Source organism: Oncorhynchus masou, chromosome 17 (genome assembly GCF_036934945.1).
Source record: "Oncorhynchus masou masou isolate Uvic2021 chromosome 17, UVic_Omas_1.1, whole genome shotgun sequence".
Lineage (NCBI taxonomy): Eukaryota > Metazoa > Chordata > Actinopteri > Salmoniformes > Salmonidae > Oncorhynchus > Oncorhynchus masou.
Genome location: NC_088228.1, coordinates 39,461,254 through 39,488,244, shown reverse-complemented (window position 1 = coordinate 39,488,244; position 26,991 = coordinate 39,461,254). Strand labels below are relative to the sequence as shown.

Genomic DNA, 26,991 nt, shown 5'->3' with positions numbered 1-26,991 from the left:
GCCATTCCAGTGCAGTTTGCGATTCTACGGAGGGCCTCTCCTAACCCTATTGCAGAACCATTCTGGTTGTCTTATTTTGCACTATTTGCAGGCTCTTTAGGTCACCGACACTTGCATTACCCCGGATGACAGAGCAGTCGTTCATTTGACTATGGATGAGAGCTTGTGAGAGTTATTTTAGAATTTGCACTGGCATATATTTCGCAATCCTTCTGAGCGTACAGGAGGTGCCAATGATTTTGTTGCAGTGGTGATGACCAAGAGAGACTGTCTAGCGGTACACCTAACAGCCTAGTCTCTGAAACCTCTTCGATGGTTGTCCCGCCAAATGTCAGCTGTGTGTTTGTTACTTCTCTCCTTTGTACCTATTAGCATTGCCTTGGTTTCTTTGTTTTCAGCACTTATTTATTGTGGGTTATCCCATTTGACGTTTTGGTCATGTCAGCTTTAAGAGCCTCTTTAAGCTGCCCTACAGAATTGCCTTGATCCAAAAACAGTTGTGTCGTCAGCAACAGCAACAGAGTTGCCCAGTTATTAGCTAACACTGTCTATCATCATCATCATCATCACTGCCAACCTGGTTGCAAACACACTTACATACAGTACATACAGTACACAAATAAAACAACCATCATCATCAACATCACTTTCACTCACAATTATGTTGATATACTGTATGCCATATACTGTAGTGCACCACCAATAACCTTCATCTGGTCATCTTGTTATCTCGCTCTCTCTCTCTCTCTCTCTCCCTCTCTCTCTCTCTCTCTCTCTCTCTCTATACAGCCCTCTTCCTCTCTCTTTCTCTACCCCATCACTCTCTCTCTCTCTATTTCTCTACCTCCCTCTCTCCCCACCTCTCTCTCTACCTCCCTCTCTCTATCTCACTCCCTCTCTCCTCCCTCCCTCTCCCATAACAGTTGTACCTGGGAGTGGTTCTGTCAGCTGTGGTCATCATCACTGGTTGTTTCTCTTACTACCAAGAGGCCAAGAGCTCCCGCATTATGGACTCATTCAAGAACATGGTTCCTCAGGTGAGCTGAGCTGAGACAGCACAGTATATTGCTTTGTCGGCGTCCCAAATGGCACCCTATGAGATGGCCCTATTCCCTTTATAGTACACAGTTGACCAGGGTCCTATTCCCTTTAAAGTGCACTACTTATTTAGTTTGTATTTTGTATTGTACTTTTTACCCCCCTTTATCTCCAATTTCCTTATATCCAATTGGTAGTTACAGTCTTGTCCCATCGCTCCAACTCCCGTACGGACTGAGGAGAGACGAAGGTCACGCATCCTCCGAAACATGACCCTGCCAAGCGACACTGCTTCTTAACACACTGCTTGCTTAACCCTGAAACCAGCCACTCTAATGTGTCGGAGGAAACACCGTACAACTGGCGACCGTGTCAGCGTGCATGCGCCCGGTCCACCACGAGTTGCTAGAGCGCGATGGGACAAGGTCATCCCAGCCGGCCAAACCCTCCCCTAACCCGGATGATGCTGGGCCAATTGTGCGCCGCCTCATGGGTCTCCCGGTCGTAGCCGGGCTGCAACACAGCCCAGGATCGAACCCAGACCTGTAGTAACGTCTCTAGCACTGCGATGCAGTCCCTTAGACCGCTGCGCCACTCGAAAGGAAACTGCACTACTTTTGACCAAGCCCAGGGCCCTGGTAAAAGTAATGCACTATATAGGGAATAGGGTGCCATTTGGCCATCTTAAAAGTGTGTGAAGGCTATAATAGGCTTAAATCCCCTTGGAAATTCTTCCAATTCAAGTAATTTAATTTCCTTTGAGTGCCTCGAGTGGGCTTACACTGACTTGAGAAGCATAATAAGCTTATCCAACATAACACAACTAATAATTTGAGCCAACTTTGGATTTGCCAATGAACGTTTATCGAAAAAAGTTTCATTCTCCCCTTTCAACCGCCCCTTTGTCTCTCTCTTTCATCTCTCCTCTCTCTTATCCATCCCTGGCAGCAAGCCCTGGTGATCAGGGAGGGAGAGAAAATGACAATCAATGCAGAGCTATTGGTGAGGGGAGACCTGGTGGAGATCAAAGGAGGAGACCGGATCCCTGCCGACCTCCGCGTTGTCTCCGCTGCTGGCTGCAAGGTGAGGAGAGGTCAGGGAGTCCAAGGGTCACTTTCTTACTATCTGTCCAGGTGGATTACTTAGTTGCTGTCTCTCTCTTTATCTCTCTCTCTCTCTTTATCTCTCTTTCTCTCTCTCTCTCTCTGTCTGTCTATGTATGTCTGTCTGTATTTATTTCTGTCCAACTGGATAACTTTCCTCTGTCTGTGTGTGAAGGTGGATAACTCTTCTCTGACTGGGGAGTCAGAGCCTCAGACACGCACAACAGAGTTCACCCATGAGAACCCCCTGGAGACTCGAAACATCGCCTTCTTCTCCACCAACTGTGTGGAGGGTCAGTAGGACAAATCCTTTCCTATCTTTTTATTCATTTATTTTGATTTTACAAGGGAGATCTGACCTATTTATCCTCCTATCTACCCCATTCCATCCAATCATCCATCTTCAATGAATGAATTGCTTGTCCTTCCCTCCCCCCTCCCTCAGGCACAGCCCAGGGTGTAGTAGTAGGGACCGGTGACCACACAGTGATGGGTCGTATTGCCACCCTGGCCTCGGGGCTGGAACGGGCCAGACTCCCATCAACATGGAGATCGAGCACTTCATCCACCTGATCACAGGCGTGGCTGTGTTCCTGGGGGTGTCCTTCTTCATCCTGGCCATCATCCTGGGGTACACCTGGCTGGAGGCTGTCATCTTCCTCATCGGCATCATCGTGGCCAATGTACCAGAGGGTCTGCTGGCCACCGTCACTGTGAGTATGCCTTGAATGTCCCAGTCAGATTGGCCCATAGCCTAGGGGCAGTAGCCTATCTTGCGTGAGGCAGGTTGATGTGCTTGATGTTGAAGTACACCCCCTGGACAAGACGCTAGTCTGTCGCAGGGACCATCACTGTGAGTCCGACTACTATTGTAGTTGGTGAGTGAAATAGCAGTGGGCCAGATTCAATCCCGTACTGGCAGTGGTACATTTATGTGTGCTGGAGGCAGTGGCTTAGACCGCTAGACACCCCAAGGCCACGGACTGGTATTGTGTATATGGGCCAAATTATAATTCTAAGTCTCCATGCAAATCTCTTGCTAAATCTCATGATTTAAACCAAAGTCTATGAGAGTGTGCTCTGTAGTAGGATTTTCCATCCATCTATCCATCTTTGACCATCTACTCTGTCGTTACTCAAGTTTCAGGTTTTATTGTCACGTGTGCAACTACACTGAAATGCCTTTCTTGAAAACTCTTTCCCAACAATGCAATAATCAATGCCGGTAGTACTATAAAATAAGGTAAAGTAGAACAAAAATGAATGAGAAATAGAAATAAGAAGAACATGAGAAAGTAATTGAGCTTCATACAGGAGTGGTAGGGGTAGATATGTATAGGGGTAAGAGGACTAATATCCATTTCCTCTCCTCTCCCTCCCTCCCTCTGTCTCTCAGGTTTGTCTCACCCTCACTGCCAAGCGCATGGCCAAGAAGAACTGCCTGGTCAAGAATCTGGAGGCTGTGGAGACCCTGGGCTCTACCTCCACCATCTGTTCCGACAAGACAGGCACCCTGACCCAGAACCGCATGACTGTGGCCCACATGTGGTTTGACAACATGATCCATGAGGCCGACACTACGGAGGACCAGTCTGGTGAGACCACCTACAGACATCGTCTGTCCCTTCTACATTCAACCAGACCCCTTGAATTAGTTTGCTTCTCTGCTGTGTTAAATGAGCTTTGATGTAAGAATTTAGAATAGAGATACTATACTGTGTGCTATACAATATACTGAAAAAAGATACAAATTCAGCTCAGTCACATTGTCTATGGTTACAAAATTCGGGAATTTTCCCAATATTCCCAGGTTTTCCAGAAATCCCGGTTGGAATATTCCCGGAATCAGGATGGAATATACAGGAAATCTGGGAATCTTCCAACTGGAATTTCTGTAAAATCTGTGAATTCTGGAAACAAATGAATCATCCCTCTGCAAGTCTGAAGCATCTCCTGTGCTCCTTCAGGTGCCACCTTTGACAAGAGCTCAGCTACATGGCACTCTCTGTCTCACGTGGCTGGACTCTGCAACCGCGCTGAGTTCAAAGCTGGGCAGGATAACTTCCCCATTCTCAAGGTAGGGGATGGCCACTATACACCCACACCGGTAGGGGCTGATGAGGGGAGGACGGCTTCTGGTAATGACGGGAATGGAATGGTTGAAACAGTCCGTTGTCCGATTTAAAGTGCCCCAATGACCCACACCAATGTCCACACACCTGGCCACATTGAATCTAACAACACAAAACCCTTTCCTCCAAACTGCTACAGTAGCAATACTACAGTTTACTATCTAATACTACAGTACTTACTATATAGTTCTATAGTATACTGCAGAATAGTATACTACATACTGTAGTGTCCCTCGATTATGTGTAGTACTTAATATAGAATGTTGTAGAATACAATAGTAAATACTAAAGTAATGTCCACAAAAACACTTCAGTCTGTAAAAACACTACACTTTGTAAACTATAGTAAATACTACAGTATTTAATTTGCATAAACCACGTCCATTGTCCTCCCCTATATCACAATTTGTGCCACCCATAAGTGAGAAATCTACATGCCAAATATAACCATATATTGTGCTCCCTACATGTTAGGGTCTGAACCCCAGCCCGACCTACTTACAGGTTATGGAAAATGCCCTTTTAGTATTTCTACAGTAGGTGTTCTGAAGGAGAAGCCGCAACTTCTATGTCAAAGATAATAATACAAAAACACTATAGTAAATGCTAAAGTAATTCCCACAAAAACACTACAGTAAATAATGCAATATACTACAATCTGCAAAAACACTACTTTAATTACTATAGGATATACTACAGTTCTTTTACTTCAGTATTTATACGATAGTTAACTGTAAATACTACAGTATACTACAGTAAATACTACATTAAAGCCCGCAAAAACACGACAGTGAACACTATAGTATTTATACCATTGTATGCTATAGTATTGTTTTCATGTGGGCAGTCACATACTAAACCAATTTTCAGTCAGCAACCCATTCGGACAATGTGAATAGACCGTCTCCTGCTGACTGCTTGATGTTGTGTTGTTTCGTAGAGGGACACTGCTGGCGACGCGTCAGAGTCTGCGCTGTTGAAATGTATCGAGCTCTCCTGTGGGTGTGTCCGCTCTATGAGAAACAGATACCCCAAGGTGGGAGAGATTCCCTTCAACTCGACCAACAAGTACCAGGTATACAATTACCCCTTCAACGTGGACATTCACAACACAAAACATACAGCATAGACCCAACTGCATAAATCAAAAAAACAGACCTACAGCCCAATCCATAATTCTTTTGAACCACCAGAACCACTAAAAACGCCACTGACACAAGAGTAAAACATGTATATACTATGTATACTTTTGTCTTCTACCCACCTTCTGAAAGCTTTCCATTCATGAACACGAAGACAATGAAAATGGCCACCTACTCGTTATGAAGGGAGCACCTGAGAGAATACTGGACAGGTATTTATTTACATCAAAACCGTGTCTCCCCCAATAGGTGGAGTCACATAAGCCATTATGCCAAAGATGCATAGACGTGCCCTCTAAATACATCTCTCACTGATTGGCCGCAAAAGGTGAACACATCCTACGTGTTTGTGCATCTCTTAGGTGTAGCACCATCATGATCCACGGTCAGGAGGTTCCAATGGATGCCAACTGGAACGAAGCTTTCCAGAGTGCCTACATGGAGCTGGGGGGGCTGGGAGAGAGAGTTCTAGGTACGTACAGTACCGTATAAACAGTGCCATTTGAGACTCAACTATCTCAAGACCACACTGGCCGTTGTCTGTGCCCTTCCTTTATGTGTCCCCTCTCAATCTGCATCAATCTGTTCCCTACATCTTTCCTGTCATAGCCACTCAAAAAAATACAGTACAAAAGCAGATTTTTTTTGTTTTTAAATTTCACCTTTATTTAACCAGGTAGGCTAGTTGAGAACAAGTTCTCATTTACAACTGTGACCTGGCCAAGATAAAGCATAGCAGTGTGAACAGACAACGCAGAGTTAGACATGGAGTAAACAATAAACAAGTCAATACCACAGAAGAAAAAAAATAGGAAAAAAGAGTCTATGAGGCATAAGGAGGCATGAGGAGGTAGGCGAATAATTACAATTTAGCAGATTAACACTGGAGTGATAAAAGATCAGATGGTCATGTGTGGGCTATATACCGATGGACTATGTACAGCTGTAGCGATCGGTTATCTGCTCAGATAGCAGATGTTTAAAGTTGGTGAGGGAGATAAAAGTCTCCAACTTCAACGATTTTTGCAATCCGTTCCTGTCACAGGCAGCAGATAACTGGATGGAAAGGCGGCCAAATGAGGTGTTGGATTTAGGGATGATCAGTGAGATACACCTGCTGGAGCGCGTGCTACGGGTGGGTGTTGCCATCGTGACCAGTGAACTGAGATAAGGTGGAGCTTTACCTAGCATGGACTTGTAGACAACCTGGAACCAGTGGGTCTTGAGACGAATATGTAGCGAGGGCTAGCCGACTACAGCATACAGGTCGCAGTAGTGGGGGGTATAAGGTGCTTTAGTAACAAAACGGATGGCACTGTGATAAACTGCATCCAGTTTGCTGAGTGGAGTATTGGAAGCTATTTTGTAGATGACATCGCCGAAGTCGAGGATCGGTAGGATAGTCAGTTTTACTAGGGTAAGTTTGGCGGCGTGAGTGAAGGAGGCTTTGTTGCAAAATAGAATGCCGACTCTAGATTTGATTTTAGATGGGAGATGTTTGATATGAGTCTTGAAGGAGAGTTTACAGTCTAGCCAGACACCTAGGCACTGATAGATGTCCACATATTCTAGGTCGGAACCATCAAGGGTGGTGATGCTAGTCGGGTGTGCGGTTGCAGTCAGCGAACGGTTGAAAAGCATGCATTTGGTTTTACTAGCGTTTAAGAGCAGTTGGAGGCCACGGAAGGAGTGTTGTATGGCATTGAAGCTCGTTTGGAGGTTAGATAGCACAGTGTCCAAGGACGGGCCAGAAGTATACAGAATGGTGTCTTCTGCGTAGAGGTGGATCAGGGAATCGCCCGCAGCAAGAGCAACATCATTGCTATATACAGAGAAAAGAGTCGGCCCGAGAATTGAACCCTGTGGCACCCCCATAGAGACTGCCAGAGGACCGGACAACATGCCCTCCGATTTGACACACTGAACTCTGTCTGCAAAGTAGTTGATGAACCAGGCAAGGCAGTCATTAGAAAAACCAAGGCTACTGAGTCTGCCGATAAGAATATGGTGATTGACAGAGTCGAAAGCCTTGGCCAGGTCAATGAAGATGGCTGCACAGTACTGTCTTTTATCGATGGCAGTTATGATATCGTTTAGTACCTTGAGCGTGGCTGAGGTGCACCCGTGACCGGCTCGGAAACCAGATTGCACAGCGGAGAAGGTACGGTGGGATTCAAGATGGTCAGTGATCTGTTTGTTGACTTGGCTTTTGAAGACCTTAGATAGGCAGGGCAGGATGGATATAGGTCTGTAACAGTTTGGGTCCAGGGTGTCTCCCCCTTTGAAGAGGGGGATGACCACGGCAGCTTTCCAATCCTTGGGGATCTCAGACGATATGAAAGAGAGGTTGAACAGGCTGGTAATACGGGTTGCGACAATGGCGGCGGATATTTTCAGAAATAGAGGGTCCAGATTGTCAAGCCCAGCTGATTTGTACGGGTCCAGGTTTTGCAGCTCTTTCAGAACATCTGCTATCTGGATTTGGGTAAAGGAGAAGCTGGGGAGGCTTGGGCGAGTAGCTGGGGGGGGGGGGGGCTGTTTGCCGAGGTTGGAGTAGCCAGGAGGAAGGCATGGCCAGCCGTTGAGAAATGCTTGTTGAAGTTTTCGATTATCATGGATTTATCGGAGGTGACCGTGTTACCTAGCCTCAGTGCAGTGGGCAGCTGGGAGGAGGTGCTCTTGTACTCCATGGACTTTACAGTCTCCCAGAACTTTTTGGAGTTAGAGCTACGGGATGCAAATTTCTGCTTGAAAAAGCTGGCCTTTGCTTTCCTGACTGACTGCGTGTATTGGTTCCTGACTTCTCTGAACAGTTGCATATCGCGGGGACTATTCGATGCTATTGCTGGTCGAGGGCAGGCAGGTCTGGAGTAAACCAAGGGCTATATCTGTTCTTAGTTCTGCATTTTTTGAACGGAGCATGCTTATCTAAGATGGTGAGGAAGTGACCAGGCATCCTCAACTGACGAGATGAGGTCAATATCCTTCCAGGATACCCGGGCCAGGTCGATTAGAAAGGCTTGCTCGCAGAAGTGTTTTAGGGAGCATTTGACAGTGATTAGGGGTGGTCGTTTGACTGCGGACCCGTAGTGGATACAGGCAATGAGGCAGTGATCACTGAGATCCTGATTGAAGACAGCGGAGGAGTATTTGGAGGGCCAGTTGGTCAGGATAACATCTATGAGGGTGCCCTTGTATACAGATTTAGGGTTGTACTTGGTGGGTTCCTTGATGATTTGTGTGAGATTGAGGGCATCTAGCTTAGATTGTAGGACTGCCGGGGTTTTAAGCATATCCCAGTTTAGGTCACCTAACAGAACAAACTCTGAAGCTAGATGGGGGGCGATCAATTCACAAATGGTGTCTAGGGCACAGCTGGGAGCTGAGGGGGGTCGGTAGCAGGCAGCAACAGCGAGAGACTTATTTCTGGAGAGATTCATTTTTTAAATTATAAGTTTGAACTGTTTGGGTATGGACCTGGAAAGTATGACATTACTTTGCAGGCTATCACTGCTGTAGACTGCAACTCCTCCCCCTTTGGCAGTTCTATCTTGACAGAAAATGTTATAGTTGGGTATGGAAATCTCAGAATTTTTGGTGGTCTTCCTCAGCCAGGATTCAGACACGACAAGGACATCAGGGTTGGCAGAGTGTGCTAAAGCAGTGAGTAAAACTTAGGGAGGAGGCTTCTGATGTCGACATGCATGAAACCAAGGCTTTTTCGATCACAGAAGTCAACAAATTAGGGTGCCTGGGGACATGCAGGGCCTGGGTTTACCTCCACATCACCCGTGGAACAGAGGAGGAGTAGAATGAGGGTGCGGCTAAAGGCTATCAAAAATGGTTGCCTAGAGCGATGGGGACAAAGAATAAAAGGAGCAGATTTCTGGGCGTGGTAGAATATATTCAGGGCATAATGCGCAGACAGGGGTATGGTGGGGTGCGGGTACATCGGAGGTAAGCCCAGGTAATGGGTGATGATAAGACAGGTTCTATCTCTGGACATGCTGGTTGTAATGGGTGAGGTCACCGCATGTGTGGGAGGTGGGACAAAGGAGGTATCAGAGGTATGAAGAGTGGAACTAGGGGCTTCATTGTAAACTAAAACAATGATAACTAACCTGAACAACAATATACAAGGCATATTGACATTTGAGAGAATCATACACCGAGGCACAAAGTAATCGCAGGTGTTGATTGGGAGAGCTAGTTAAAACAACAGGTGAGACAACAACAGCTAATCAGCTAACACAACAACAGCAGGTAAAATGGCGATGAATGGGCAGAGAGGGTCGGATTAACTACACACAGAGCCTGAGTTCGCGGCTGGGGCCGACAGATAAAAAATAAATAACCAGAATGGAGTACCGTGATTAATGGACAGTCCAGCAGGCATCAGCTATGTAGCCAAGTGATCATAGTGTCCAGGGGGCAGCAGTAGATGGAACAGGGAAGCCACCACTACGCTAGCGACACAGCGTTTAAAGTTAATAGCCCTGGGCTAGTAGGAGCGTCTGCTCCGACGGAGGCCGGTTGAAGGCACAGCGGATGGAGTATTCGTCGGCAGACCAGTCGTGGTGGTGCGGCGGGGCACCGTGTCGACAGAGAATCCAAGCCAGATGGCGAAAGAGGTATTGTAGAATTTAGTTTGCTGGCCGGGAGATGCGCCTGGCTCACGGCAAACTGGTGCTAGCTTCGTGGCAGTGGCGTTAGCCACCATAGCCAATCGGTAGCAGTGGTGATCCGGTGCCAAGGTCCAGAGTTTACAGCAAGGATCCGGTGGAGTATTGGGCTCTAGCCGTGTATGAGTGGGGTTCGGGTGAACAGCTGAGTAGGCCGGGAGGTGGGCCTCAGGGATAGCTTCGGTACTGGATGCCACGGTTATTGCAAGCTAGCTGTGAGCTAGGTAGCTGCAGGCTGTGAGCTAGATAGCTGCAGCTAGATAGCTGCAGGCTAGATAGCTGGATAGCTGCAGGCTGTTAGCTAGATTGCAGGCTGTGAGCTAGCTGCAGGCTGTGAGCTAGAGCTGCAGAGGCTGGTAGCTGCAGGCTGTGAGCTAGATAGCTGCAGGCTGAGCTAGGTAGCTGCAGGCTGTGAGCTAGATAGCTGCAGGCTGTTAGCTAGGGCTAGCTGCAGGCTGTTAGCTAGGCTGCAGGCTGTGCTGCAGGCTGTTAGCTAGATAGCTGCTGCAGGCTGTGAGCTAGGTAGCTGCAGGCTGTTAGCTAGATAGCTGCAGGCTGTTAGCTAGGTAGCTGCAGGCTGTGAGCTAGGCTAGCTGCAGGCTGTGTGAGCTAGGTAGCTGCAGGCTGTTAGCTAGGTAGCTGCAGGCTGTTAGCTAGGTAGCTGCAGGCTGTGAGCTAGGTAGCTGCAGGCTGTTAGCTAGGTAGCTGCAGGCTGTTAGCTAGATAGCTGCAGGCTGTTAGCTAGATAGCTGCAGGCTGTGAGCTAGGTAGCCTCAGGCTGTGAGCTAGGTAGCTGCAGGCTGTTAGCTAGGTAGCTGCAGGCTGTTAGCTAGGTAGCTGCAGGCTGTGAGCTAGGTAGCTGCAGGCTGTTAGCTAGGTAGCTGCAGGCTGTTAGCTAGATAGCTGCAGGCTGTGAGCTAGGTAGCTGCAGGCTGTTAGCTAGATAGCTGCAGGCTGTGAGCTAGATAGCTGTAAGCTAGCTGTGAAGATGAGAAGTAGTGGTCCAGGGATTACGGCAGGAATCCGGCATTGTTGTGGAGAGACAATCCGATATTTGAACCTTGATATCTAAAAGAAAGTCTCTGTCTGTTGTCTCTCTCTCCCTCAGGGTTCTGTCACTTGTCAATGTCTCCGGCACAGTTCCCTCGGGGGTTCACCTTCGACTGTGAAGATGTAAACTTCCCTACAGAAGGACTGTGTTTCGTGGGTCTCATGTCCATGATTGACCCTCCTCGCGCTGCCGTGCCCGACGCTGTGGGGAAGTGCCGCTCTGCTGGGATTAAGGTGAGTGGCATCATCAACCAAGATAGGTCGCAACATTCCAGTAACTTTCCCAAAATTCCCAGGTTTTCCAGAAATCCCGGTACATTCCCGGAATAAGCAGGAAATCTGGGAATCCTTTTACCGTGATTTCTGGAAAACCTGGGAATTTTGGTGGAAGTTACTGGAATGTTGCAACCCTACAACCAATTAACCAATCAGTCAACACATCCAAACTTGTCTCATTGGGCCCAATCAGAATGATAGGTTGACACATACATGGACATGATAAATGAGAAAAACAGAAAGCAGAAAAGATGGCAAATTGTATAAATTAGCACAGGCACGAATGTCATAAATGAGGAAAACAGAGAAAAAAACAACAACAGATTGTTGTATGTGGTGACAGGTAACGATGACATATGGTGTGCTTATAGTTGTGATGATGTGCTATTAGGTTATCATGGTGACAGGCGACCATCCAATCACTGCTAAAGCCATCGCTAAAGGTGTGGGCATCATCTCCGAGGGCAACGAGACTGTGGAGGACATCGCTGAAAGACTGAATATACCACTGAGCCAAGTCAACCCCAGGTGTGTGTGTGCGCATGCGTGTACTTGCCTGTGTGTGTGCATCTGTGTGTGAGCGCTCACGTGTGACTTTGTCGGCTTGTACCTGTGTCTCGCTCCCAGGGATGCCAAGGCCTGTGTGGTGCACGGGGGGGACCTGAAGGACATGAGCGCAGAATACTTGGATGACCTGCTTAGGAACCACACTGAGATAGTGTTCGCCCGCACCTCACCTCAGCAGAAACTCATCATCGTAGAGGGCTGCCAGAGAACGGTGAAAGGACGCCTGTGTGCGTGTGTGCATGTGTTTGAATGCGTGAATGCGAGCGTGTGTATTTGTGTGTGTGTATGTGTGTGTGTGTTTGAGTCACTCTATAATTAAAGCATGGTTTGGAGTTAGAAATACTGAATATATTCTTCTGTTCAGAGTTTGATATTGGGGGGCTATTATTCTATAGAAAAGTTTTTGATGGGAAAATGGCTCCAAAATTGTCAGAGGCGAAAAAACATGAAAACGCTGCATTTATCTCCAATTCACAGCTGTTATTCAACTAAAATGTTTCTTATTTCATGATCCTTTGTTCTCTTGTTCTAGGGGGCAATTGTTGCAGTTACTGGGGACGGAGTGAACGACTCACCTGCCCTGAAGAAGGCTGATATCGGGGTTGCCATGGGGATCGCTGGGTCTGACGTCTCCAAGCAGGCTGCTGACATGATCCTCCTGGACGACAACTTCGCCTCTATCGTCACAGGAGTGGAGGAAGGTAAGGAAAGAAGGAAGGAGGGAAGGAAGAAAGAGGAAGTGAGAAAAAAAACAGTGGAAAAAAATTGAAATACTGTGAGTCAATCAATTTATCTGTTCTTCTTCAATCCCAAACAGGCCGTCTGATCTTTGATAATTTGAAAAAGTCCATCGCCTACACTCTGACCAGTAACATTCCAGAGATCAGCCCCTTCCTCCTCTTCATCATTGCCAGTATCCCCCTGCCCCTGGGCACCGTCACCATCCTCTGTATCGACCTGGGAACTGACATGGTGAGGACCTACCATGCTGACTGGAAAAGGAAAACCCGCACTGAAACAGCCTTGGGGGTGGTTTCCCGGACACAGATGAATCCTTAGTCCTGGACTAAAAAGCAATGTAGAATCTCAATTTGAAAGTGCTTTTTAGTCCAGGATCAGTTTTACTGCTGGTTGTGACTGTGAGTGTCGAGGAGGATAGACATGATGAGTCAACATGGCCAGTCATAGAATTAAGAATTGACATGCTGGACTCAATAGTTCATCATCAAAAGTCTTTGTGTGCAGGGCTTAAAAGGCATCGAAACTGTGAAAGTAAAACCCACACTCAAAGAAATAGTTGTAGTGTTATTTCGCAGCAGCAGAAGAGATCAAACAAACTGACTGCTGAAGAACATTACAACTATTTCAGCAGATTCTCTGTTCTATGACTGTCCATGTTGACTCATCATATCTCCTTGACAGTCACAACCAGCCATGCTCTGAGCTTGATCATACACTACCTTACAATCTATTACTCATCACTGCCCTGCCCTGGGTCAGGATGAAAGCTGCTAAATCCACCAAAGCAAACTGGATTTGTATCCACTCTGTTGTGTGGATTCTGGTCTCACAATAGTCCATTTCCCACATTAACTCACTCACATTGCCCTGTTGTTGCCTTGCTGGCAGGGTTGGGTAGGTTACTTTCTAAATGTAATCCATTACAGTTACTAGTTACATATCCAAAATTGTAATCAGCAATGTAACGTTTGGATTACCCAAACTCAGTAACGGAATCTGATTACATTCAGTTACTTTTAGAATACTTTCTCCATAAGAGACATCAGAAGATGACAAAAATGTATGTTACCAATTGAACAACATCTATTGCAGGATAAATCAATGTTAAAGTTTACATAGCTGGCCATTACTTTATGGGTTGATTATGTAGGCTTCTTCTAACCCATCGCGCTCTACTACATATAGAGTAGTAGCTTACAATTAAATTTTCTCTTTACATTAAAAACCAAAGTCTATCCGAATTCCAGTCTTTCCAACAAATGTTATACCCCTGAGATATTCAAGAATAGGACTTGGAAATATGGAAGTATAGATTAGCCATATTGTTTTACCTGAGCGTGACCCCAAAACTAAGGACTTATTAGCCAGCCCTACTCTGTTGTTTAGGATTTTTCTGTCATGGAGGACTGATTGGACTCATTGATTCGAGTTGAAAAATAAATGCCGCGCTCATGGAATGGCACGCTTTGAGCACTACTGAAAGTGCTATTTACATGTGACAAAATGAATGCCATATGCTGCATTTGTTACAGGCCTATTGTTTACCTTTTAAGTTGGTGACACTTTGACATCTTGGTTACGTTAGTGAGTTTGGGTAATCCAATTTTTCAACTCGAATCAATGAGTCCAATCAGTCCTCCATGACAGAAACATCCTAAACAACAGAGTAGGGCTGGCTAATAAGTTACGCAGCTGTTTAAAGGGCAAATCCACAGATGAAACAATAACAAAACGGGCACCCCGGCTCTGTTTTGGTAAAAAGCTGAGGGATGGGCCTGGAGAAATGTAACCCACTCTCAGATTAATAGACAGAGCTATTGTTTTAACCATGTTATGAGTTTATACAGTGTTTGTTTACATTTACAAGTCCAAAAATGGATGTATTAACTACAGATTGCCCCTAAAAGTGTGTGAGTTTGAGCATGCTTCCATTAGGCCCATGGATTATTATTAGATTGAGCAATAAAAGCCCCATCTTTACTCCATAGGCTGAGATCCGCACTATGCAGCTGTTGCAAGAGCACATTTTTCACTGGCTGTCCACTGGTTTCAAAAACAATGATTGGTAGGCAGCTTAAACTTCTTGAATTCACCCATTATTGGGTTCAAATACACATTTAGATTTGTGAACAGCCATCCAAAACAACCACAATCCGTGAGGCGCAAATATCTAAATGAGAGAGCAGCAGTGTGACTCACATCAATGCCCTATGTAGATATCAATAATAAGTGATATTCGTATCGCTGTAGACAACACCACTGTTGTCATCCTTACCCTCAAGAGTTTATTTAAATTGGATCATCTGTGGATGCCGACAGCAGTTGCACCATTGGAAGACATAGCTTGGACTGTAGCCTACAAAAGCCTATTCCTGCTCTTATCCTGCGATCCATCAAACACATTTGGTGTGTTATCATAATGGTCTCTGACTCACTCAGGTGGAACAAATTTAAACTTCTGCCATTTTTCAATGCTGATTTGAATGTCACTGACAAACCAGAGAAGTGTCAATATTAATTTTTCTCACAAACATCCTTTTTCAATCTAAAAGTCATCTTTGAAGTAATCATCTAGTTTTTCAAAAGTATCTGTAATCTGATTACAATATTTTTGCTGGTAACGGAACGGATTACAGTTACTGTTTTTTGTAATCCTTTACATGTAATCTGTTTCTGCCCAACCTTGTTTACTGGTAAGACCTTCAACCAATAGTCAGTTCTTTCTTATTATGGAACCGACCCAGCAAACATGACCCCATTGGCCTCATGTGAATATTCAGTGGGCAAGGTGGGCACGGGCTAGCCCACACCAAGCCCACACCAACCCAACACGGGCTAGCCCACACCAGCCCAACACGGGCGAGCCCACACCAAGCCCACACCAGCCCAACACGGGCTAGCCCACACCAAGCCCACACCAACACAACACGGGCTAGCCCACACCAAGCCCAACACGGGCTAGCCCACACCAAGCCCACACCAGCCCAACACGGGCTAGCCCACACCAGCCCAACACGGGCTAGCCCACACCAAGCCCAACACGGGCTAGCCCACACCAAGCCCACACCAGCCCAACACGGGTTAGCCCACACCAAGCCCACACCAGCCCAACACGGGCTAGCCCACACCAAGCCCACACCAGCCCAACACGGGCTAGCCCACACCAAGCCCACACCAGCCCAACACGGGCTACTCCACACCAAGCCCACACCAGCCCAACACGGGCTAGCCCACACCAAGCCCACACCAGCCCAACACGGGCTAGCACTCACCAAGCCCACACCAGCCCAACACGGGCTAGCCTTCACCAAGCCCACACCAGCCCAACACGGGCTAGCCCACACCAAGCCCACACCAGCACAACACGGGCTAGCCCACACCAAGCCCACACCAGCCCAACACGGGCTAGCCCACACCAGCCCAACACGGGCTAGCCCACACCAAGCCCAACACGGGCTAGCCCACACCAAGCCCACACCAGCCCAACACGGGTTAGCCCACATCAAGCCCACACCAGCCCAACACGGGCTAGCCCACACCAAGCCCACACCAGCCCAACACGGGCTAGCCCACACCAAGCCCACACCAGCCCAACACGGGCTAGCCCACACCAAGCCCACACCAGCCCAACACGGGCTAGCCCACACCAAGCCCACACCAGCCCAACACGGGCTAGCCCTCACCAAGCCCACACCAGCCCAACACGGGCTAGCCCTCACCAAGCCCACACCAGCCCAACACGGGCTAGCCCACACCAAGCCCACACCAGCCCAACACGGGCTAGCCCACACCGAGCCCACACCAGCCCAACACGGGCTAGCCCACACCAGCCCAACAAAGGCTAGCCCACACCAAGTCCAACAGCAGCTAGCCCACACCAAGTCCAGCAGCAGCTAGCCCACACCAAGTCCAACAGCAGCTAGCCCACACCAGCCCAACACGGCCTAGCCCACACCAAGTCCAACAGCAGCTAGCCCACACCAAGTCCAACAGCAGCTAGCCCATACCAAGTCCAACAGCAGCTAGCCCACACCAAGTCCAACACGGGCTAGCCCACACCAAGTCCAGCACAGGCTAGCCCATACCAAGTCCAGCACGGGCTAGCCCACACCAGCCCAACACGGGCTAGCCCACACCAGCCCAACACGGGCTAGCCCACACCAGCCCAACACAGGCTAGCCCATACCAAGTCCAACAGCAGCTAGCCCACACCAGCCCAACACGGGCTAGCCCACACCAAGTCCTGCACGAGCTAGCCCATACCAAGTCCAACAGCAGCTAGCCCACACCAAGCCCACCACAGGCTAGCCCATACCAAGTCCAACAGCAGCTAGCCCACACCAAGTCCAGCACGGGCTAGCCCATACCAAGTCCAACAGCAGCTAGCCCACACCAATCCCATCACAGGCTAGCCCATACCAAGTCCAACAGCAGCTAGCCAATACCAAGTCCAACAGCAGCCAGCCCACACCAAGTCCAGCACGGGCTAGCACATGCCAAGCCCAGCACGGGCTAGCCCCCGCCAAGTACAGCACAGGCTAGCCCATACCAAGTCCAGCACGGGCTAGCCCACACCAAGTCCAGCACAGGATAGCCCACACCAAGTCCAGCACAGGATAGCCCACACCAAGTCCAGCACAGGATAGCCCACACCAAGTCCAGCACAGGATAGCCCACACCAAGTCGAGCACAGGATAGCCCACACCAAGTCGAGCACAGGATAGCCCACACCAAGTCCAGCACGGGCTAGCCCACACCAAGTCCAGCACAGGATAGCCCACACCAAGTCCAGCACAGGATAGCCCACACCAAGTCCAGCACAGGATAGCCCACACCAAGTCCAACAGCAGCTAGCCCACACCAATCCCATCACAGGCTAGCCCATACCAAGTCCAACAGCAGCTAGCCAATACCAAGTCCAACAGCAGCCAGCCCACACCAAGTCCAGCACGGGCTAGCACATGCCAAGCCCAGCACGGGCTAGCCCCCGCCAAGTCCAGCACAGGATATCCCACACCATGTCCACCACAGGATAGCCCACACCAAGTCCAGCACAGGATAGCCCACACCAAGTCGAGCACAGGATAGCCCACACCAAGTCGAGCACAGGATAGCCCACACCAAGTCCAGCACGGGCTAGCCCACACCAAGTCCAGCACAGGATAGCCCACACCAAGTCCAGCACAGGATAGCCCACACCAAGTCCAGCACAGGATAGCCCACACCAAGTCCAGCACAGGATAGCCCACACCAAGTCCAGCACAGGATAGCCCACACCAAGTCCAGCTAGAGGCGGCGCTCATTCAAATATTTGGGGGTGTGGTTTGCACATAGTTATTTTGGTGCAACCGTTACTGAGTGTCACTACAGTTTAAGGGTTCTGTTGTGTGAAGCCCAAATATTGGTGATCTTTTACAATGCCAATGATGACATCTGTAAAAATACTTAAATATGTGATATATGAGAAACTTGTCTTTCTGATGCAATGTATCACATTTCTTAAATACCTGTAAGGCTTGTAAATTATGCACTTTATGCATTGAATTGAAAGTGTCACAAACAAATTAGAAATAAATAAATTGTGCGTCGGCCCATTATGGGCAGCCTACACAGGGCCAATATTTTAGCCCACATTGGGCTGAAATCGTGTCAATGTGGGATTGTTTACTGGGTATAGCTTTATCACATTGTTCTGTCTGTTATACATTCTCTCACACTCCTCTCTGTCTCTTTCTCTCCCTCTCTCTTTCTCTCCTCTCCCGTCTGCGTCCAGGTTCCTGCTATCTCATTGGCCTACGAGACGGCTGAGAGTGACATCATGAAGCGTCAGCCCCGGTGCCCAAAGACGGACAAGCTGGTGAACGACAGACTGATCAGCATGGCCTACGGACAGATAGGTCAGAATACCTCCTCTACTTGCAAGCTCATCCATGGGTCTGTGTCCCAAATGGCACCCTATCACGGGCCCTGGTCAAAAGTAGTGCACTATATAGGGAATTGTGTCTGTCCACAATATGATAAAATGACATAAAACACACACATCAACGGTGGTACTCAAATCTACACAAATACTATGATGTAGTGCAGGGCTGCCCAACCCTCGTCCAGGAGATGTACCTTCTTGTGGGTTTTCAGTCCAACCCTAATTTAACACACCTGATTCTACTTATTAGCTGCTCAACAAGACCTTACCTAGTGGTATCAGATACGTTAAATTACAGGACAGTAGATCTCCAAATACTATGATGTAGTGCAGGGCTGCCCAACCCTCGTCCTGGAGATGTACCTTCCTGTGGGTTTTCAGTCCAACCCTAATTTAACACACCTGATTCTACTTATTAGCTGTTCAACAGGACCTTACCTAGCTGAATCAGATAAATTACAGTTAAATTACAGGACAGTAGATCTCCAGGAAGAGAGTCGGGCAGCGCTGATGTAGTGTAACAAAGGATTTTGCATGCGTCCCAAATGGCACCCTATTCCATATATGGGACCTGGTAGAAAATAATGCACTAGATAGTGAATAGTGTGCCATTTGAGACGTGCAGATTTCCTTTTTACCCTCTGCTATTCATTGCAGTTATTGAAAGTTACACTGGGTGTACAAAACATTAGGAACACCTTCCTAATATCGCTCCCCTTTTTGCCCAGAGAACAGCATCAATTCGTCAGGACATGGACTCTACAAGATGTCGAAAGCGATACACAGAAATGCTGACCCATGTTGACTCCAATGCTTCCCACAGTTGTGTCAAGTTGGCTGGATGTCCTTTGGGTGGTGGACCATTCTTGATACACACAGGAAACTGTTGAGTGTGAAAATCCCAGCAGCATTGCAGTTATTGATACACTCAAACCGGTGCGCCTAGCACATACTACCATACCCTGTTCAAAGGCACTTAAACCTTTTGTCTTACCCATTCACAAGGCTTAAAAATCCTTCTTTAACATTTCTAGGGCAGGCGTTCCACTAGCGGAACCCCTGCACAACATTCCGCTGAAAAGGCAGCGCGCGAAATTCAAAAATATTTTTTAGAAATATGTAACTTTCACACATTAACAAGTCCAATACAGCAAATGAAAGATAAACATCTTGTTAATCTACACATCGTGTCCGATTTCAAAAATGCTTTACAGCGAATGCACAACATATGATTATGTTAGGTCATGGCCAAGTCAAAAAAACACAGCCATTTTTCCAGCCAAAGAGAGGAGTCACAAAAAGCAGAAATATAGATAAAATGAATCACTAACCTTTGATGATTTTCATCAGATAACACTCATAGGATATCATGTTACACAATACATTTATGTTTTGTTTGATAATGTGCATATTTATATGCAAAAATCTCAGTTTAAACAGACTCAGTTATTCACAGAATTAAAGATAGACTTCTCCTTAATGCAACCGCTGTGTCAGATTTCAAAAGACTTTACGGAAAAAGCATGATCTGAGAACGGCGCTCAGAACCCAAAACAGCCAGATGAATATCCGCCGTTTTGGAGTCAACAGAAGTTAGAAACAACACCATAAATATTCACTTACCTTTGATGATCTTCATCTGAAGGCACTCCCATGAATCCCAGTTCGACAATAAATTACTAATTTGTTTCATAAAGTTCCATAAAGTCCATCATTTATGTCCAAATAGCCACTTGTTGTTAGCGTGTTCAGCCCAGTAATCCATCTTCATGAGGCGCAGGCACTTCATCCAGACAACTCTCAGAAAACTCTAAAAGTTCCATTACAGTCCTTTAGAAACATGAATCAATCTTTAGGACGTTTTTTAAAACATCAATAATGTTCCAACCGGAGAATTCCTTTGTCTGAAGAAAAGCACTGAGAGGTAACTCTGTCGGGAGCGCGCATCATGAGACCAACGCACTCTGCCAGACCACTGACTCAAAGAGGTCTCATGAGCCCCTCCTTTATAGTAGAATCCTCATTCAAGTTTCTAAAGACAGGTGACATCTAGTGGAAGCCGTAGGAAGTGCAACTCTATCCATATCTCAATGTGTATTCGGTAGGCCAAGCTTTGAAAAACTACAAATCTCAGATGTTCACTTCCTAGTTGGATTTTTCTCAGGTTTTTGCCTGCCATATGAGTTATGTTATACTCACAGACATCATTGAAACAGTTTTAGAAACTTCAGAGTGTTTTCTATCCAATACTAATAATAATATGCATATATTAGCATCTGGGACAGAGTAGGAGGCAGTTCACTCTGGGCACGCTATTCAACCAAAAGTGAAAATGCTGCCCCCTATCCGAAAAGAGTTTTAATCTGTCTTCTCCCCTTCATCTACGCTGATTGAGGTGGATTTAACAAGCGACGTCAATAAGGGATCATAGCTTTCACTTGATTCACCTGGTCAGTCTATGTCATGTTTTGTACACTCAGTGTATATTGTACTGATGGACTTGTCTCTCTCTCTCCAGGTATGATCCAGGCCATAGCAGGTTTCTTCACCTACTTTGTGATCCTGGCTGAGAATGGTTTCTGGCCAGGGACCCTCCTTGGCATCCGTCTGAACTGGGATGACCGTGCTAACAACGAGGTGGAAGACAGCTATGGACAGCAGTGGGTGAGAAAGAGAGCTTTCAACACACACAACACATACAGATTGGAGCGAATGGACAGCAGTGGGTGAGAAAGACAGGTTTCAACACACACAACACATACAGATTGGAGCGAATGGTTGAAGGTCCATGCAGTCAGTAGCTATATTTTAAGCAGAGCCACCACAAGTTACTACAACAGTTTATTTTTTAAGTAAACTTGCACACCTTGTTGTACTACCAGGTGCATGGAGAAAACTTGTTGTGATGGGGGAAAAAGAACAATTCCAGCACACCAGTAATTTGGACGCTACCAACAATTGAATGGATCTAAATTGTTGGAAGCATCAAAATGACCTGTGTGCTGGAGTTTTTCCTTTTCTTGACCACGACAGGTTTAAGACGTGTAAGACGTGTTTCCTTTTGCAGACCTATGAGCAGCGAAAGGTAATTGAGTTCACCTGTCATACCTCGTTCTTTGCGAGCATCGTGGTGGTGCAATGGGCTGATCTGGTTATCTGCAAGACCAGGAGGAACTCTGTCTTCCAGCAGGGCATGAAGTAAGTGGAAAAGGATGCGTCTCAAATGACACCCTAATCCCCCATATAAGGCACTACTCTTGACCAGGGCCCATATCACTCTGGTCAAAAGTAGTGCACTACATAGGGAATAGGGTGCCATTTGGGAGACACCCAATGAAAGAGAGGATGTTTTACTTTGTATAAGTAGAAGGCCTATGTGTATGATATTTTTTAAATAGTGGTCCCCTTTTCTTGCCGTACTCTTTCCTGTATTCACATGTGCCATCCCCATTTCCTTAACAGGAATCGTATCCTGATCTTTGGCCTGTTTGCTGAGACTGCTCTGGCTGCCTTCCTGTCCTACTGCCCAGGAATGGACATCGCCCTCCGCATGTACCCCTTGAAGTCAGTACTAGACAACATATTCTCCAACCTACCCTAAAAACAATGACATCATATCCCCAACACCCCCGTTTTCATTCTACCCCAAAACTACGAAGTCCCTCATGCGCCTTTCTCATATCACACTTTCTCACAGACATGGATGTTACAATGTACCACACACGTCTCCACTCTATAATCCCCAGCCTCAACACCTCCAAAACATGTCCCACAAATGTTCTAGTCACACCCTCATCACATCCTCATATCACCCCAATGCATCTGCATGGATTTTCAACCTGGACTTCTCACAATATGTTATGAATTGCAATTTGTACAATATGTTACCAATTCCAATTTATTGTGGCTAATGTTAACTAGGTGGCTAACGTTAGCTAGGCATTATGGTAAGTGGTTAAGGTTAGTTTTAAGGTTAGGAGATAGGTTAAAGGGTTAAGGTTACGGTTGTGGGAAGGATTAGCTAACATGCTAAGTAATTGCAAAGTATCTAAAAAGTTGTAAGTAGTTGCAAACTTTCTAAAATGCTAATGTTGTCCTGGATTTGTGTTTACTATGTTACGTCTAGTCTCTGAGACCAGGCTGGATTTTTTAATGAACTACACCAACTACCCTTCCCTTGTTTCGCATTCTCTCTCTCTCTCTCTCTCTCTCTCTCTCTCTCTCTCTCTCTCTCTCTCTCTCTCTCACTCCTTCAGGGTCTCCTGGTGGTTCTGTGCCCTCCCATACAGTGTACTCATCTTCATCTATGATGAGATCCGCAAGCTCATCATCAGGAGGTGTCCTGGAGGTGGGTGACATAGAGTAACAGAGTGACACATAGGTGGTACAAAAGCAGTGGTGTGAAGTATTTAAGTAAAAATACTTTAAAGTACTACATTTTGGGGGGGGGTATCTGTACTTTGCTTTACTACATTCCTATTGAAATTAAACTACTTTTTACTCCATACAATTTCCCTGGCACCTAAAGTACTCGTTACATTTTGAATGCTTAGCAGGACAGGAAAATAGTCCAATTCATGCTCTTATCAAGAGAACCTCCCTAGTCATCCCTACTGCCGCTGATCTGGCAGACTCACGAAACACACATGCTTCATTTGTAAATGATGTCTGAGTGTGCCCTTGGCTCTCCGTAAATACATTAAAAAAAGAAAATGGTGCCGTCTGGTTTGCTTAATATAAGGATTTTGAAATGATTTATCCTTTATCTTTTGATATTTAAGTACATTTTACCAATTGCTTTTTCTTTTTATACTTAAGTATACTTAAACCAAATACCTTGAGACTTTTACTCAAGTAGTATTTTACTGGGTGATTTTCACTTTTGCTTGAATCATTTTTTATCAAGGTATCTTTTACTCAAGTATGACAATGGGGTACTTTTTCCACCCCTGATAAAAAAAGACTTAGGGTGACATAGAATATGTGACACAGAAGATGCCGGTTGTCTGTCACTGAGACAAAAATATTGAACAAAGTGAATTTATCGTGACAGTTAATCGCTCATGTTAATTAGCCATGTTAATAATCAGATTGATGTGCTGGGGATCAGCGAGTCACTGAGTTAAAAGGGCCTTTTCATATTGAATCACAGATGAAGAAATAATGGGACATAATGACGCTGTCTAATATAATCCTGTTCTCTTTCTTTCTGTTTTATAGGTTGGCTGGAACAGGAGACTTATTATTAACATTCAGAACATTATTAGTATTATTTAGTCTGAATTTCTGTCAGTCTGTGTTAATGAAAGGGGATATCTAATCAGTTGTACAACTGAATGCATTCAACTGAAATGTGTCTTCTGCAATTTAACCCAACCCCTCTGAATGAGTGAGTATATATATGTGTATGCAAGGTCTAGCTAAGCAAAGAACATAGCTTTTGTGTGCACAACAAAAATACCTTACAAATTGAATTTTGTCTTTGAAAGTGATTAACAATGGGTGGTCATCTGCTGTTTTTAAAATAAGCCTAAATCACCACGGTTAGTGTGTGTTTGTTTGTCTACCATACCATCTACAATTGGCGTATTATTGCATGGATCAGTTTTTCAGTACACAATGCTGGTTCTCATAGAGAATTCTGCTGCAAATAAACCTGTAATTGTGATTTGACACTTCTGAGTTTTCCAGATGACAATGATTGTACTAGAAGGATTTTCCAAACCCAAATGTCAACGTAACAAGATGTTGCAACATGCCTGTACCATACCAATGCACCCTGAATATGTTTTCCTTCACCGATTAAAAACAAATATCAGTGCTGAAGGCTATTCATCCCTAATGGGACCCTATTCTCTACATAGTACAGTTCATTTGACCAGAGCCATATGGGCCCTGGTCAAAAGTAGTGCACTATGGAATAGGGCGCAATTTGGGTTATCATAGTCTGGTTGTGTAAAATCAATTGCTCTGAAAATCTCAATATGAAATAAAGTGAATCTGCACAAAGCAGTTGTTGTTTGCTCTGGTATTACCCCACCACGCATGCACTTCTAATGTGACATTGGCAGCACCCAAGGGGCTTGAATTGTTGTATTTTCTTTGCTGAACAGGTGGGGCTCAGAACACCTGCCCTGAATGATGGGTCGCCACTGAGCCTACACCGCATATCAAACAAGCAAGACACAAACAGGCAGTCATTTTATTTTATTTTAATTTTATTTCACCTTTATTTAACCAGGTAGGCTAGTTGAGAACAAGTTCTCATTTGCAACTGCGACCTGGCCAAGATAAAGCGTAGCAATTTGACACATACAACAACACAGAGTTACACATGGAGTAAACAAAACATACAGTCAATAATACAGTAGAACAAAATAAAACAAAAAGTCTATATACAGTGAGTGCAAATGAGGTAAGATAAGGAAATAAATTGGCCATGGTGGCGAAGTAATTACAATATAGCAATTAAACACTGGAATGGTAGATCGGCAGAAGATGAATGTGCAGGTAAAGATACTGGGGTGCAAAGGAGCAAAATAAATAAATAAATACCAGTATGGTGATGAGGTAGGTAGGTAGATGGGCTGTTTACAGATAGGCTATGTACAGGTGCAGTGATCTGTAAACTGCTCTGACAGCTGGTGCTTAAAGCTAGTGAGGGAGATGTGAGTCTCCAGCTTCAGAGATTTTTGCAATTCGTTCCAGTCATGGGCAGCAGAGAACTGGAAGGAAAGACGACCAAAGGAGGAATTTGCTTTGGGGGTGACCAGTGAGATATACCTGCTGGAGCGCGTGCTACGAGTGGGTGCTGCTATGGTGACCAGTGAGCTGAGATAAGGCGGGGCTTTACCTGTAGATAACCTGTAGCCAGTGGGTTTTGCGACGAGTATGAAGCGAGGGCCAACCAATGAGAGCGTACAGGTCGCAATGGTGGGTAGTGTATGGGGCTTTGGTGACAAAACGGATGCCACTGTGATAGATTGCGTCCAATTTGTTGAGTAAAGTGTTGGAGGCTATTTTATAGATGACATCACCGAAGTCGAGGATCGATAGGATGGTCAGTTTTACGAGGGTATGTTTGGCAGCATGAGTGAAGGATGCTTTGTTGCGAAATAGGAAGCCGATTCTAGATTTAACTTTGGATTGGAGATGCTTAATGTGAGTCTGGAAGGAGAGTTTACAGTCTAACCAGACACCCAGGTATTTGTAGTTGTCCACATATTCTAAGTCAGAGCCGTCCAGAGTAGTGATTCTGGACGGGCGAGCAGGTGCGGGCAGCGATCGATTAAAAAGCATGCATTTAGTTTTACTTGCGTTTAAGAGCAGTTGGAGGCCACGGAAGAAGAGTTGTATGGCATTGAAGCTCGTCTGGAGGTTAGTTAACACAGTGTCCAAGGAGGGGCCAGAAGTATACAGAATGGTGTCGTCTGCGTAGAGGTGGATCTGAGAATCACCAGCAGCAAGGGCAACATCATTGATGTATACAGAAAAGAAAATTGATGTATACACACCCATAGAGACTGTCAGAGGTCCTTGACAACAGGCCCTCCGATTTGACACACTGAATTCTATCAGAGAAGTAGTTGGTAAACCAGGCGAGGCAATCATTTGAGAAACCAAGGCTGTCGAGTCTGCCAACAAGAATGTTGTTTTGACAGAGTCGAAAGCCTTGGCCAGGTCGATAAATACGGCTGCACAGTAATGGCTCTTATCGATGGCGGTTATGATGTCGTTTAGAACCTTCAGCGAGGCTGAGGTGCACCCATGACCAGCTCTGAAACCAGATTGCATAGCGGAGAAGGTATGGTGAGATTCGAAAGGGTCATTAATCTGTTTGTTAACTTGGCTTTCGAAGTCCTTAGAAAGACATAGGTCTGAAGCAGTTTGGGTCTAGAGTGTCACCCCCTTTGAAGAGGGGGATGACCACGGCAGCTTTCCAATCTTTGGGAATCTCAGACGATACGAAAGTGAGTGCTCGTCAAGGGCAGACAGGTCACTAGCGAGTTAATGTTATTTTTTTATCATCATTACAAACATTGGATAAACGGGAGCCACGACTGCTGGCTAAATGGCTACATAACTATAATGATTACATCATCGCACAAAACGCTAACTGTTTTTGCCCCCAATGCAATGCTTGTGCTACGGCAATATCTGTTACAACAGATAGAGAAGGTTGTAGCATTCAAATATATTTTTTGGAACGTTTGTTCAAATCGCAGATGTTCAGAAATACGAGACCGAGAGCTCTAAATAATCATATCGATAAGATTGGTTGAGGGTTCGGAAGAGGGTGAGTGGCGAGAGAAACGTAGGCCTACATGTATGTGCAGA

At 46.0% G+C, this 26,991-nt stretch overlaps 1 pseudogene; it reads left to right on the top strand.

Moving 5' to 3' along the window:
• Positions 1 to 24,653, top strand: part of LOC135559029 (sodium/potassium-transporting ATPase subunit alpha-2-like) — a 29,316-nt pseudogene extending 4,663 nt beyond the window's left edge.
• The last annotated feature ends 2,338 nt before the right edge of the window (positions 24,654 to 26,991 follow it).